General features: G+C 42.4%; 1 protein-coding gene across 1 annotated transcript in view; it reads right to left on the reverse strand.

The window, feature by feature from the left end:
- Nucleotides 1–12,630, reverse strand: part of DGCR2 (DiGeorge syndrome critical region gene 2) — a 1,448,564-nt gene that overhangs the window by 1,115,877 nt on the left and 320,057 nt on the right. The window lies entirely within an intron of this gene.

Consider the following 12,630-nt stretch of genomic DNA (forward strand, 5'->3'; position numbering starts at 1 on the left):
AGCCAGGTTTCAGAGATGCAGAGGATTATCTGGAGTGCGTAGAGTTATCCAGGAGTGTAATTCAGGGACTTTAAGGTACTTAGAATACTGACTGCAAAGATTTTGAGGTGTCTGGTAGACAAGCTGATATGTGTGACAGGGAGGAGAAGAGAGTACAGGAAGTTGTTAAACGAGTAACAGGAGAAGACTTGGTGAAAGGACCAGGGTTAGGATGTACATCACCTGCAAGAAGAAGGGTAAGTACAGAGGGAGACAGAGTAAACCCAAGACGGTTAGGTTCAAAGGATTTTATGTTGGGTTTTGGGAACTTGTTGTGAAGAGAAGGGAGTTTGTGTTTGAAGAGATGTGAGAAAATGGAGGGTGCTATTAGGAAGGAGAAGGGTTTAGGGTTGCAGGGTTTGTGAGAGTGGAAGGGTGGGGGACTATGGTAGGATGTGGATAGTGTGAGGATAGAAAGGAGAGGTACAGATAGGAGTAGATATAGCATTATGTTTATAATACAAGCAGGGTAATAGATGGATTGAAATAGGGGAGCAGTAAATTGAGTAGGTTGAGGTGTAATATTACCCAAGGAAGTAGATAAGTGGTTGTTTGAGTAACAGGTTTGGAGGGAGGAGGGGTGGAAAATAGAGCAAATTCATTGTTGGGGGAGGAGCTGAAGGAATGAGAAAGAGAATGCATCAGGATGCAATGCAGTAGGCAGGGAGGGGGAAGGGTGTGTGTGCTGAAGTGGTTAGGTATAAACGTAATTGAAGTGGGGGTGGGTGGGAATGCGGGTAGGGGAGTGGAGTGAGCCCGAGCATTAGCGAGGGCGAACAGAGCAGTTTACATCCTGAGACTGGAGAAACACCAAGAAAAATAATCGGACAAGCAGTAAGTATGGCAAAAAATGAGCAGAAAGAAGAGAAGGGAGAAAGGCTGGAGAGTTGTACTGTGTATTCCTTAGGAAAAGGGAGACACAGTAGCAGCAGAGTAGGGAGATTAGTGTTAGGAAAACAAGATAGATAAGGAAAGGGATACAGAGACATACGAGGGGAGAGCAGCAGCAAACTGAGTAGAGTAGGAAAGGAAGGCTGGCCTTTAAGACAGAAAACAGACATAAGAGGTGAGAGCAGCAAGCTGGGAGCTTTAGAGAGAATCTTGCTGGAGAGGGCAATGGTGGGGGGAGGGTGTGGCAGAAACTGTATAGATAGGGAATGGAAATGGTAAAATGCAAGCTGCAGCCGGCTGTGGAAAAGCACTAAATGATACTGAAATTGAGATTTAAATCCAGCTATACAAACTTAGACAGGACCATACTTTAACTACACAATATAGGTAAGAGGCTCAGCAGAGAAGAGTGCATCTCAGGTAGATAAAGGCAGGATAGGTCTGTGGGCTTGAAGTTGTAGTTAGTGTTAACTTGAACATGGCCGATTGCACATCACATGACCACTAGATGGTCAGGGGAAAAAGTGGAATGGAAGTAAGGCTCTCCATCCAGCCACTACAAGTAAAAAGCAGGATGTCAGTATCACACAAAGCCAATCACACATGCAGCTTAGACCGAACGCACAGACCTACATATGCTAAGGATCTTAAAATCAGTCTACCTGAATCAAAGCTCTCATAAATGTAACCCAAGAAACAAGTACACAACACAAGCAGCACCCACCATAAAACACACATTCAAGAGTCTCACTATCTCAAGTGAGACACCAATAAGGCAAACCTCCATACAATCCAATATCCACGTCATTCACGACTCCACATTGAAATACACTGATGCTCCACTCAACAGGCTGCACAGTGAGATGGCTGCAGTCAGCTGTTTAATAGATGCCAGGATTCGCCACATCATGAAAGCACTCAAACCTTTGCACCCTAATTACACATATGATACAGTCACTGAGCATATGGGTGTAAATGACTTAATGTACCTCCCTGAGTTGCATACAGACAGACGGACATGATGGAGCTCTTGGAATAAGTGCCTGAGGGAGGTTGGAACCTAGCCCTAAGCAGCATTCTACCATCATAAAGACCGATGCCACAATATAACAATTAGCTTAGCTTCTGATGTCAGACAGGCTACAATATACATAATCATGGAAACAGATGGTAGACTGTTCAAAATGGTTTGCATAGAAAGCCCTCCACCTCTCCACTCAAGGCTTCTCTATTCTGGCTAAAACCTTCTTCATCCCCACATTTTTTTTTTTTTGATAATCTTGGTCTTCTAAGACCTTCAACAGAATATACCAGAATCTGAACAACATTAAAATACTGCTGCTCAGCTCTAACAGTCTTAACAAAATACTCCACATTCTATAAGCACTGTTTACCCTGAAAAATGTCAACATATGCATCACAGAGACCTGGCTCAAATTCAATGAAAGCACTCCATCAGTGCAGAGTTTCGATGCCCATCACTTGTACAGACCCATAACTTTAGAAGGTGGCACAAAAAACAAAAGGTGTCAATATATTCTTAAAAAATCTCACCTACAGGTTCATTACACAAGACAACGACCTGGAACTCCTCCATGTCCAACTTACTATGAAGAAACCCTCATCACACCATAACTAACTAGAGGACCCCATCTATGCCTACCTCAACCTATCACACCCCTACCTAACCAGTACAGAGTCCCTTTGCTTCAAGCCAAACACTATTCTCCCAGGAAACTTCAAACAATCCCTCCCTAAACTGGTAGACTTGTACACATCCTGAAATACTCAAGTCCAAAGATTAATGGACTTCTGCAATACAAATTCTCTGGACCAATTAATCCACACCCTAACCAGGGGTGATAAAAGCCTGGACTTGGTCAACGATATAGGGCAGCTTTTCTCCCCACCAACCATAACCTTCTCCATAGTCAAATTGCCAAGTCAGTCACATTCAACTAAAGACTGAAGCCTGAAACATTTTCCAATAGCAGTGCATTCCGATATTATGCAAAGGCTAATCTAGTAATACTGATTAAGGATAAACTCAAAAGCACTTTCCACTCCAAAGATCCTCCTGCTTATGTTCTGGAATCCTTTTCTGCCGAACTCTATGGATATGTAAGCAGTTGCATAAAATCTGTCCACCTCAGAAATGCGATACCAAATTCAAAAATAATCCCCTACAGTGGGACCCTAATACAAACAGGTTCTATAACAAGAAAAAAAATTGCATGCAAAAATAAATTAAACTCAGTCAAAAACGCCCTTACTAAACACAAGTTTGGATCCTGATCAAAACAACCAAAGATAGATACAATGTAAAACTAGCTACCCAGGCAAAAGAATCACAAAGCCTTCTTTAACTATGTTACAAATCTCAGAAGCAATGCCCAGCACTGCACAAAGCTAAAAACTAAACATCATCACACACACCTAGAAAACAAATTATCTACTAGCGTCCATTTGACTCAATTTACCCCCACTCCCCTCCCTTCTAGCACTTTTAGAACCTAACCACATCTGTAATACCCTCCCCCCCGAAGAAGTTCTCAACACGCTAAGACTAAGAACACATCATCTATGTAGTCAACATATCAGGCTGATTAGCCTAAAACTGAAGTGTAGCTAGGGCAGCCACTGCAGGCACAATGTGTTAGGAGGCGCAACTAGCTTCTTCAGCACTTTAGATCGTAGAAGTGCAATTTTTTTGCTCTCCCATAGAATGTGAAGGAGTTCACTTCTCCTATTACAAACAAGTACCAGATCGCACAAGTGAGGTTTTTTGTTTTTTTTTTTGTGCTTTTACAGAGCATGAGGAAATTAGGACCTCACACTCCACTCATTAGAAAGGACGACCAGATCTAGTCTCTCTTCAACCTAGTTTTGAGGGTCACTACATTCAGGGAGCAACACTAACTGCCAAGTGAGCCAGTTTCAACTCTGGCCTGAAACATGACTTGCCAGACTTGCAACACAGGCTATTCAAGATCTGTTTCATAACAAGTTTGTGCCATATTACTATAAACTGTGCAATGAAAAACAACTTCCTTACAACAAATGCATGGTATTGCAGTTTCCTCCCACATCTCATAAGTTATGTAGCAGGCATCAAACATCTTTACACAAAGATTTAACCCCGAGTAAGAACTACTCATATGCACATCCCGTAGAGACACCAACCTGGTTAACGACAGGAAAAATGATAATCCTCCTTAAGCGTGAACCTGCAAGCTATCCTAAAAACTATACATCACTGGAAGGCAATTTACTGGTCTATAAATCATAAACTGGAGTTGGTGCAGACAAAAGTTTATAATCATTTAGAAGAAAATGCAATCATTGCAACAGAATAGAAGGCAAACAAAAGAAAGTTATATGGAACAAAAAAACAATTGTTAAAGTCATAATGAAGAACTGTATAAAGGAGAAGAATTCAAATACAGCATGGACAGATTATAAATAGGCATATGAAAGCATCCCACATTTATGGATAAAGGAGTATTTACAAATGAACAAGATACAACTTACACTAAACAATTAAATTACAGTGATCTTGAACCAGTGGCATACCACTTGGCAGGTAAGCCATGATGAGACAAATTATTATCCCAGGGATAAAAATTCAAAGGAGGATATTCCAGGGTGACTGTCACCGCTGTTCTTTTGTCTTGCCCTTAAACCATTAAGCTGACAACTAAACATACTGTCATGGTTACAATTTGGCTCCCAGACAACATGTAAAGTCTTTTCATTTTCTTTTTGTAGATGATTTATAAGTGTAGAGTTCATTAGATGAGACAAATGGATATGGTCAACACTTTCTCAGATGATATACGAATGTTACTTGGTCCTGATAAATAAGAATGTCATTTGGTCTTGATAAATGTGGGAAAAAAGAAGTTATGTACTCAACATAGCATTCCATGTTTGTTGTCCACCTCAAATTCATTCTTACTGGTTGGGTTCGAGCCGATCCTCGGCTCCGACTCGGCCGAATACTAAAGCTCTAAGTCTTTCACTTAGCTCGTGGCTTAACACCTATCGCGTATCATGCAGTGGGGGATTGTGGTGTAATCCCCCAGATCTTGTTTGCTGCTAATCATAACAATGTGTTTACATGTATCATATTGTAGAATACAAAGTCAGAGAATCTCCTTGCCCAAGGAAAAGAAACCTATAAGTCCTCCAGAAGCCTTGGGCTGGGTGAGGGCGGGAGGGTCATAAGAATGAAAGTGAGATGGACAACAAACATGGAACATTTTGGTGAGTACCTAACTTCATGTTATGCTGTCCTATCTCACCTTCATTCTTACTGGTTGGGACAGCGTCCCTAGCACCACATTCCCTGGGTGGCTCATGGGAGTACACTTTTCAATATAGTGGAACCCAAGGACACCCTGTCCCTGGAGGTCAAATCCACTTTGTAATGAGTGATAAAGGTATGGGGGCCTTGCCCATTTAGCAGCTGCATAAATACTGTCCATTGATAGTCTAGCTAGATAGGCAGATGATGTTATGGCTCTTGTAGAATGTCCCTTGACCTTGAAAGGTAGCTCTCTGTTATTAGTACTGTAGATAAAAGGAGATGCAACTTGAAAGCCAGCTTGAGTGTGTGATATTAGAAACAGGCATATATTTTTTTTTCTTCTGAAAAGCAAACTGGACAGATTTCCTAAAATCCTTGTTTCAGTGTAAATAGAAGCAGAGTTGTCTGTGCACATCTAATTGTTACAGCTTGTATGCCATGTTGCCATGACTGGAGAAAAACACTGGCAGCTCAATAGTTTGGTTTAGATTAGTTTGAGAACACACTTCAGGTAAAAAGGATGGGTTAGTTTGAAAAGATACTCTATCCTTATGGAAGATCAAGTACAGAGGTTTGATTGATAGGGCTTGCAGTTCTAAGACTCTACTTGCAGAAGTAACGGCCACTAATAAAAATTGTTTTCTATGACAGAAATTTGAGATCACATGTTGAAGAGGGCTCAAATGGAGGTAAAGTTAGATATGATAGGACAAAATTCAAAGCCCATGGTGACAGGGGCTCTTTAATGGAAGGTTTTAATAAGAAAGTACTTTTTAAGAAAGCTTTGCACAATCTGTGGGACATCAAGTTAGAAGTCGTCACCCATATGAAAACTAGAAATTGCAGTTCGACTTTTAACAGTAGCTGTAGCAGAACCATGTTGAAAAAGCTCTGCCAGGAATTCAAGAATAGAGCTGACTGGGGCAGAGAAGGGATTAATGTCTTTTGATGCGGCCCAGTATGAGAACCTCTTCCATTTACTGGAATATAACTTCCTGGTTGAAGCAGTGTGTGAAGATACTACGATACGTTTCACTGCCGGTGTGAAATTATGAAGCCTGACTAAACTTGAAACTGGAGCAGCCATGTTGTTAATTTGAGGGTTTGGAGGGAGGGGTGGGGTGTTCCGGACGTACGAGTCGGAAGGTCTGGAACTGGGTCCAGAACCCACAGTTCCTCCTGAAGATGAGGCCAGAGGAAGGGAAACCAAATCTGATGAGGCCAGCATGGGGCAATGAAAATTAGCCTGCTTCCCAATGAATTGGCTTTCTGTACGACCTTGGGTATTAGTGGAAAGAGAGGAAAAGCATAAAGACATCCCAGGGGCCAATCGTGTACAAGTCTGCCCCTTGGTGACTCCCCCGGAGGGGGGACTAGGGCAAAGTAGCTGCTACATTTGGCATTCATGGGTGTTGCAAAGAGATCGCAGCAAGACGGGCCCCATCTCCAGAAAATGATCTCTATCTCTTGTTTTAGGGACCACTTGTGAGACATGAGTAATGACCTGCTGAGTCTGTCTGCTATCATGCTTGATTCCCCCGGAATGTACATTGCTACTAGAAAGCATTAGGAAGATGTAGCCCATTGCCATACTCGGAGTGCCTCTCGGCAACGGGGATAGGATTTGGTTCCTCCTTGCTTATGTACCAGACTGCCGACATGTCTGTCTGAACTGCAATTGTTCCTAATTGAAGAGAGTCTGCAAGTGCTTGCAACGCCAAGAGCACTGCTCTCATCTCTAGGACACTGATGTGCAAATGGGCCTCGTGCTCCTGCCATGGACCATCCTCCCCAGATAATGCCCCGCGACCCTATCTGGGAGGAATCCGTGGTCACTGTCATCACAGGTTGTTGTAGGGTGAAGGGGTGACCTAATGTCACTTGACTGGAAAGGAGCCACCATCGTAGATCCTTCTTGCATGACTGATTCTGATCTGGTGAGACATGGGAAGTTCTTGAAATGACTACTGAGCAAAAAGGAGCCATTGCAGAATTCTCATGTGCATCCGGGCTAGGGGAACTAGGATTATCATTGCTGCCATGGTTCCTAGAACTTTTAAGACCGTTATCACTTTCACTTTGGTTCTTAGCAGAAGGTTGGAAATCTTGTCTGAGTAAAGAATCTCTCCCTGCAGGTAACTTTGCCATCATGGAGACTGTCGAGATCTGCTGCTATAAATGTAATATGCTGACATGGCAACAAGTCAGATTTTTTTGAATTTACTATCCCCAGAGTGAGAAAGTTGTAATGCACCTTCTTTTACCTGTAGTAGTAGATGCCTGGTGGTGACCGTCAGGAGCCAGTTGTCTGGGTATGGAAACAGTTGGAATCCCATTCGTCTCAAGTGAGCTGTGACTACTGCCATGCATTTGGTAAACACTGGGAGCTGTAGTAAGATCAAAGGGCAGAACTTAGAATTGGAAATGACTGGCTCCCAGCCGGAAGCGCTATTGACTCCTTGATGGCCTGTCCATTTTTATATGGTAGTATTACTCCTGGAGATCCACCAAGCACATCCAACTGTCTTTCCCTAAAAAGGGATGAATAGACTGCAGTGTCACTATCTGGAACTTTGACTTCTTTACAGATTTGTTTAGTTTGCCGAGATCCAAGATGGGTCTCCAGTCCCCTGTTCTTTTTGGCACAAAAAAGAATCTTAAGTTCCAAATCCTATTTGGTCTGCGGGGACTGAGAAAGACAGTTGCCGGTTCCCTTTGATTATGTGGAACATCTGGGATTTTTCTGATGTGTGGAACAGGAAGGCAAAAGGGAATGGAAAAACCTCTGGATATTATACTTAGTACTCACTTCTCTTTTGTGATCTCTTGCCAGGCTTCCGGGTACAAAGAAAAACATTCCCTCCGACTGCTTCCAGAGGAGGGCAGGCGGGCCTCTCTTCAGGAGTGCTGGAAGGGTCAGCCGCAAAAGGAATCACTGTCACCCTGATTTTGCGGAGCCCCTCTGCCGCGTGGTCGAGGTCTACCATTACTACTTCCCCCTCTGCCCCTGGGGAAGGATTCACCTCATGCATCTTGAAAAATCAAATCTGATGTAAAAAATGTCCAGCTTGACAGCATGAGATCCGCATCTAGTAAGCTCAAGCTGCAAATGAGATCTGAGGTATTTGGGTGGATGTAAGGTAATATGGACAGGAAAGAGGAGCATGAGAGTCCAATCCGTGTCTGTAGAATGTGGCCGAACCGGATCTGAGGGTCTCATCGGAGACCCTATCGTGAGGAGAAATGAAAACATCAGCTCTATGATTATAAAGTGTTTATGTCTACAATGGCTAAAAATGGCAAATATGATGGCAAAATTGATACATATGGATCAATTCTGTATTGTGCAGGGGAGGCAAACATTTGACAATATCAAAACAATGATAATCCAGAGGGAAACTGAATGCAAGAAAATATCACTGTTGGTGGGTCTTGATGCAGAGAAAGCATCTGATATAGTAAGCTGGGAGTCACTGAGCAGGGCAATGGAAGCATTTGCATTCTCTGATAAAATTATAAGATTGATTAAGAAAATATATGAGGGATCGGAGGTGAAAATTAAAAGTGGGTGGATTCCTCTCTGATGACTTCTGTTTGAATGGAGGAACCAGGCAACGGTGTCCTCTTTCTCCTTTATTTGTATTAAATTTAGGACCACTGGCAAAGAAAATAAGGGACTCAGAAATTCAAGGATATAATTAGTATGGCAGTCAAGAAATGCTGGCTCTATTTGCAGATTATATTTTATACCTGATAAGGACATTTCAGTGTTGTGGAACATTTTGAGCGAGTTTCAAATCTTTTCAAGATACAAAGTTAATGAAGCTAAAACAAAGGCGATAGCTGTAAAGTATGTACCCACACAAGAATTGGTTCAGCAATATCCATATTTATGGGAACAAGATAAAATGAAATACTTAGGAGTATGGATTAAAAAGGATTCTTGTATGGCAACTAAGGATATGTGGGAACACAGTAAACAAAAGATAATACAAAAACTGAAAAATTGGAAGCTCTGCTATATGGATAGCAAAATACAACCAGTTAAAATGTTTGTCCCTTTAGTTTTATACACAGGTCAGGCATATTTTTATCAACCAGAGAAGTTGTGGATAGCAATTAATAAAGAGCTGAAGGATTTTATCTGGGAGGGGAAGACGGCAAGAGTCAAGTGGGACAAGCAGATTTTTTCCAATAGGATAAGCTGATTTTTTTCAACAGAACAGAGCAGTTTGGGAATACCCAATTTGAAGGCAAATTTTAGAGCTACACAGGTAAGGCTCCTATACATAGGACAAACAGGAACCTACACCTAAAAGTGGAGAGAGATGATGAAACGGGGAGAAAGCTCAAGAAATGAGGCTACTGGGATGATACAGATACTAAAGGACAATAACCATACAAAATATTAGAATACTTTCTGCTACTTTATGAATGCAAGACCCTGCGGTGGTGGTGCTGCGGTAGCGTTGTCACCTCACAGTAAGACGCTGTCTGGTTCGATTCTCAGCTAGAGCGTCTTCTGCGTGGAGACATGCGTGAATGGGCGTACCTTCATTGAAGGTTGTGCGCCAGGCCTGGCAAGCCGGTACGTAAAAATCAACTGCCAATCATTAGCGGACTGGAGTTCCACTGTGGCAACCCCTAACCGGGAAAAGCCGAAAGACGCAAAAGTTAGAGATCTGGAAATCTAAGTCAGCAATGAGCTGTCTACTGATCATCATGTACCCATTACTGCAAGGATGTCTTTTTTCTCTTTTCAGAGTTTATATTTCAATGGACTCTGCACTTCAGCCAATCAAGTACAACTCCCATTTCAGTATGTACCTATGCAAAAATGTGACAACTGGAATGACCACATTTCTCAAATTAAAAATAAATAAATATGAAAACTGACTCAAAGCCTCGCGTTTCGCTTTTCAGTATTATACAGGCTACTGAAACACGACCTCTGCCCACATACTCACATACAGAGCTGACTATCAGACCAATTAAGCATTCACAAGTCACATATCAAACTGCTCAAGGGACTTTTATAAAATCAGTAGAACATGTTGGAGGGATAATTATGCATCACAGAGAACACCACTTCTATGAAACTTATTCCACTGCACAAAGCAGAGCAGCTCTCTTACTCTATTCAAACGTAATTTGGAAGAATTCACTCTCAGATTTAGCACCACTGGCCCTAATGGATAGGGGAAATGAGTAATTACTGCAACATACACTTCTTCGGCTGGTCTCTAGATGTTTATATTGCAAAATACAAGGGCTCAAAATTACCAAGGGAATGCAAGACTACATTTCTCAAGATCGTAACAGATCAATGGTGTAATAAGTACCTATGAGAGGATGGCACTACAGGGCCACTGTCAGCTATTCCATTCTGAGGCAGAGAAGCAGCTCTGGCATATTGTTTAGGTGACACCTCCTTAAGAAGGGAACAAAGTGTTGCACCTATAGATTTCAGGATGGGTGAGCTCATTACATGCTGCCAGCTGTGTAAGCAGCACTGCTAGCCAGCGGAGACTGTGTGCATATATGTGCAGGCAAGCAAGTATACCTCTTTTGAGTAAGGCAGAATTAGAGGAGGTGAACAGACAGGTGTGCGAAGCAAGTGGGTCCAACAGGGCCTGTGTTTATCATACAGTTCTTACCCTTACAGGAAAGAAACTGGTTGATAAGGTCTTCTAAACTATGCCCAAAGTTAGCAGAGAATGTCTCACGCCACAAGAGACGAAAGTAGCAAACAATGGCTGAAGGAAGGGAAGCCATTGAGCAAGACCCAGGACAAGTATTAAATTATTTTACTACCTATAACTGAAAAGAAAATCAAATTTTACAACATTATGTTTACATTATATTTCAAAGCCTTCCTCCGAAGAAGGAAAGTACAGTTGTGCACACTTACCATAAATGTAGATGTTCAAGTGTATTCACTCTCTCAGTCATTACATTTGGGTAATCTGCTGGCAGGTTGCCCTCAGTCGGCCTGAATATCAAAGTCTTGGGTCCTGCGTCGGTTGTTGTCCCTTCTTCCATGACGTCAGGGGTATAAAACATGCAGCCGACACAGTTTTCCTCAGTTTTTCTTGCCCCAGATGTCAGGTGCCCCTCAAATGGGGAGCAATATGCATGTCAGTTAGAACACAAAAAACATTTACCTCCAAATAAAAGCAAAAACAACAAAAAGGCTTTTGAGCATAGTAACAGAAAGAAGAGGTATAAAAAGAGAAAAGTAGGGGGCTGGCGGGTGGTAACCAGGACTGCAACAGTGAATACACTCGAACATTTACATTTATGGTAAGTGCACACAAAGTACAGTTTTGTACCTACCATAAATGTAGATGTTCGAGTGTTCACCCTGCTGTAGTCATCACAGTAGGGTTATCCTGCCATCAGGTGGTCCCACCGTCGGCCTGAATTCCAAAGTCTTGGTCCGGCGTCAGTTGCAGTCGCTTCTTCCCTGACGTCAGTGCGCCAGGGGTATACGAGGCATCCAACGCCATTTTCCTTCAGTTTTTCTTGCCCCAGATGTCAGGTGTCCCCAATAGGTAGGCAAAATATATATATATCTAGCTAGATAAAAATAAAACAATACCTTTAGGCACAAGCAAATATACCACAGAGGTTGTATAGGATAGAGTGGCATAGATAAGTTCAGCTAGTACAGAGGGGATGGAGGGAGGGTAACCTGGACTGCAGAAGGGTGAACACTAACATCTACATTTATAGTAGGTACAAAACTGTACTATGTTCATCGTGTTACCCTGCTGCAGTCATCACACTTGGGTTGAATCCCAAAGCTAAAGATGGGAGGTGGAGTTAAACAGGGTTAGAAGAAGCTAGTAGGCCCTGCAAAACTGCAGTGGCAAAACCAGCTCTAGTCTTAGAATATACAGGTAAGTGACAGTGTTTGGTGAAGGTGTGCACTGAACTCCAAGTTGCAGCTTCCAGAATATCCTTGGTTGGCACTCCCCTGAGAAAGGCTGCTGATGTAGCTGTAGCCCTGGTGGAGTGGGACCTAATGTTAGCAGGTACAGGTTTCCCATGATGCATGTAGAAGAAACGTATGCAATGTCCTATCCATTTAGAAATGGTCTGTTTTGAGATGGCTTTTCCTTGTGATCCTGTAGCATAGGCTACAAAAAGCTGGTCAGTTTTTCTGAAAGCCTTAGTTTTATCCGAGTAGTAACGTAATTGCCTGTGAATGTCCAAAGAGTGCAGGAGTCTTTCTCCTTTGTTCTGGGGATTTGGGAAAAAGGTGGGCAAATGAATGGTTTGGTTAAGGGCCACACAGGACACCACCTTTGGCATAAAGGAAGGGTTAGTTCGTAGAGATACTCTGTCTTGATGAAAAATGAGGAAAGGCTCCACTGCCAATAGTGCAT

The sequence above is a fragment of the Protopterus annectens genome, chromosome 4.part0 (assembly GCF_019279795.1).
Source record: "Protopterus annectens isolate FY-2018-M chromosome 4.part0, PAN1.0, whole genome shotgun sequence".
NCBI classification, from domain to species: Eukaryota; Metazoa; Chordata; order Ceratodontiformes; family Protopteridae; genus Protopterus; species Protopterus annectens.